This window comes from Curcuma longa, chromosome 15, assembly GCF_044706935.1.
Source record: "Curcuma longa cultivar G26 ecotype Majalengka, Jawa Barat chromosome 15, ITB_CL_G26_1.1, whole genome shotgun sequence".
In the NCBI taxonomy this organism is placed as follows: Eukaryota; Viridiplantae; Streptophyta; class Magnoliopsida; order Zingiberales; family Zingiberaceae; genus Curcuma; species Curcuma longa.
Window position 1 is genome coordinate 6,110,953 of NC_133875.1, and position 3,927 is coordinate 6,114,879.

Genomic DNA, 3,927 nt, shown 5'->3' on the forward strand with positions numbered 1-3,927 from the left:
TATTGATGAATCGTCACAATACGAACCTCTAAATACTACTAGGTCCACGAGTCAAATTCCTGCAACAAAACATCCTCTAAATAACATATCCTAGAATAAACCCCAAATGAATCTTATATCTTATCTGAATTTAACCTAATCATAACCTAATCAATTAAAACAAATTAATTAAACCCCAATCAACCTTTCCAATTGGATTAATCAAACATATGCATCTTTGATTAATCAAATACTAACTATTAAACTAATTAATTAATTTACTAATTAACTACTTAATTAACTGATTAATAGAACAATTAACTACTTAACTAATTAATTATTAACTAATAATTAACAAATTAACTAATTAACTGGATTAGTATTAGATTAATAATCTAAACTATTATTTAATCTTGTGTAAACAAATTTTCCTCCACTTAATTAATCAAACTAAAGAGATAGGGGTTAATTTAATTAATTGAAAACTTACCTTAATTAATTAACATAAAAGGTCTAATTAATTAACCCTCCTCCTTTTGGGTGAAAATCCTTCTTTTGGGTGGTAGCCGGTCAAGGAGAGGGAAGATCCAAGGGGTTCTTGTAGATTCGGACTCACCCGAGCGAGAAGAATGCATAGACGTAGAAAGATCGCCGAGAAGGTCTTCGTTTTCGGAATTCTAACGAAAGAATTGTAAGAAACTTAGCGCAGGATGTAAGTACATCTCTCACCTACAGTATGAGTAGTTCCGTTGTGTTCTGTGTTTTTCCATAAATATGATTTTATTAAAGCATATGCATGATTTTGTTAAAGCATATGAAAAGGGTAGAATTGCATGATATAAGAAGTAAGATATTGTAAGTACATCTGTCACCTGCAGTATGAGTAGTTTCATTGTTATCTTTATTCTTTCCACAGTATGATTTTATAGAGCATATTATTTCCATATATAGCATGATTTTATTAAAAGCATGCATAAAGTTTCTTTTCCATAACATCTGCAAATTATTTCTTTCCAAATTGCATACTATAAGAAGTATAAGAAAAGTATTTATTTTAGACAGGTGGGTATCGGGCATGAGACCCATAAGAAATTCTGGGCACATGGCCCACAAGGAATTCAAGGCACGAGGCCCTTAAGTGCTCTGGTAGGAGTCGGTGGCTAGCTACCCCGATTTCTATCAGAGTTGCGTGCATTGATACCACATTGGGCCCAAAGGAGGATATTTATTTATTTTCACATATATATAGTATAAGTTTTCCCATATCATTGACCAGCATTTTCTTTCATATAATAGCATATGTTATAACGAAGTTTTCTATGGTTTTTGTGAGTTAAATGATGTACTTACTAAGCGTTATTTATAGTTTACATTCCTCATATTGTAGATAAATGAAAGGAAAAGTTTTAGGAAAGAGGAGGTAGCTGGAAAAGTGTTTGATGTGTGGTGTCGACAGAACCGCGGAATAAGATCAAGGAATTGAATAAAAGTTTATTTTATACAAGAAGTTAATGTGTTTCTTTTTGCTTCCGCATGCTAAACAAAAAAAATATTTGAGTTATTTTATTTAATGAGTAAAAGTTAAGGAAAATTTAAGTACATAACATCTCTCTATTAGTATAAAAAAGAGGTGGGCGTTACAAATGGTATAAGAGCAGGTTCTGCCCTTCCGCCACACTCACATCAAGCATCGATCCTGCCGCCTTTCAAGAAAGAAAGTATACATAGGTTTTACTTTCTTTTATGATTAGAATAAAGAATGATTCTTAAGTTAGATTGCTATGTTATATGAAGTTAAATGTTGGGTAATGACTCAAGTATATGAGCAAAACATGCGAATTGTAAAGATGAGAATGTTAAGGTAAATGTGTACAAGATGGGGGAAAAAAAGAGAATTTCCTCTAAGAGAATAGAATAGCTAGATATGGATCTTCTATTTGAATAAATTAAGGCTAGCTATCTAGTTTGCATCCATGTACCTTGCCATCAGAAGATGACCTTGATACAAAACAAAATACTTCTGGAGCCCTTTTAGACTGTAGGAATTTATGTAGTTGCTTGCTTCTTGATGGTCATAGCATGAGTTCTCTAGAAATTGATTGATCATGCTAATTGATGACATACTATCATTTATGTTTTCATGGATTAGTTAGTGGATCTCCTAATGTAATTTATTAACCTAACATTGGGTTTTATGAAACGTAGTTCTCTCTCTCTCTCTAAACAAGCTACTTCTCCTGAGTTTGGAAATATTGATGAAGATAAGCTTTTAGCTGTACAATTCCTTTAGTGGTATCATCATTAATGATTATGTCATCCACATACACAATAAGAAAATATGTGTCCTTAACTAAGATATAAGGTGGTTAATTAAAAGAAGGAAGAAATAGCCTTAGCCATAGCTTAGAAAGAACACTACAATAGGTAGACTTGAGAAGATTTCCCTTGTGAACTATTGAAAGTTCAAGTAGAAGCCTCATAATATCTAGTAGAAGCATAAAGTATATTTAAGATCAACAAAGAAGAAATATTAGTTGGAGAAAAGATAAGCTTATTTTTAGGACAATATCATCATGATTCAATAGCTGATCGGAGCAAGAGGATGAGGTCTTTGAGTTGGAAAAGTAAGACTTTAATCATGGTAGATTTGAAGAGATGAGAACGTAAAGAGAATATGAGACAAAAGTATCCCGAATCCTTTTAATTTTCGAGGACGAAACTTTTATAATGTATGGGAGATTGTAACACTCGTATTTTTCCCCACTTAAGATTATTGGTTAGATTTAGAATATTTCGTAAAGAGATAGGGGTTAATTATAGATTGTAGCGCCTGAAAATTCCCAAAAATAATTTTAAAAATATTCTATAATTTTTCTGGAATTTTAGGATATTTTCTGGAATTTTTAGAGTAGTGGAAGTAGCAAAAACAAATAGGAACATAAAAAGTCTTAGGCAAGATTTGAACCCACATCTAGTTAGAATTTATAGCATTGAATCAATTTCGATAACCAAGGCGCCAAGGAGGAGTTTGTTAAAAAAAGGAGTTTATTTATTTTCACTTATATATAGTATAAGTTTTCCCATATCATTGACCAGCATTTTCTTTCATATAATAGCATATGTTATGACGAAGTTTTCTATGGTTTTTGTGAGTTAGATGATGTGCTTACTAAGCGTTGCTTACAGTTTGCATTCCTCATATTGCAGATAAATGAAAGGAAAAGTTTTAGGAAAGAGGAGGTAGCTGGAAAAGTGTTTGATGTGTGGTGTAGATGGAACCGCAGAATAAGATCAAGGAATTGAATAAATGTTTATTTTATACAAGAAGTTAATGTGTTTCTTTTTGCTTCCGCATGCTAAACAGAAAAATATTTGAGTTATTTTATTTAATGAGTAGAAGTTAAGGAAAGTTTAAGTACGTAACATCTCCCTATTAGTATAAGAAAGAGGGAGTGTTACAGCTTGTCTTCTCCATGCGAACAGGGCAGCGCGAACGTGGAACAGAGGCGGCAATCAGATGGCGACTGAAGACGGCGTTGGCGTCGGCAGTCGCAGGTGAGCAGCGGTCGGCTCACGGCGGCGCTAAGCTTCATCGATGTGCAGAAATAGAGGAGGTGGCACGAGTGGCAACGCTGGTCAATGGCGAAGGTCGGCAGTGTCTTCACTGTGGCGTTGGGCGGAAGGCGTCAATTGGACAAGGAAGAAGGCGGCGCTGGTCCATGCGGTCACAGGCGAGGTTTGAGCAAAGCGAGCGGCGGGCGGTCGAGCGCTAGTCTACTCCACGCGAGCAACACCGTAGGGGAGGCAGCGCGTTGCAGCGGATGCGAGCAGCGGGAAAGGAGGTGGCGGCGCATTAGGGCAGACGCGACCGCCGATTTCGCAGCTGTGGGAGGTAGCGACAGGCTGAGGCTCGGCTCTCCTTTAAAGCTTCCCCTGTTCCATTCTGAA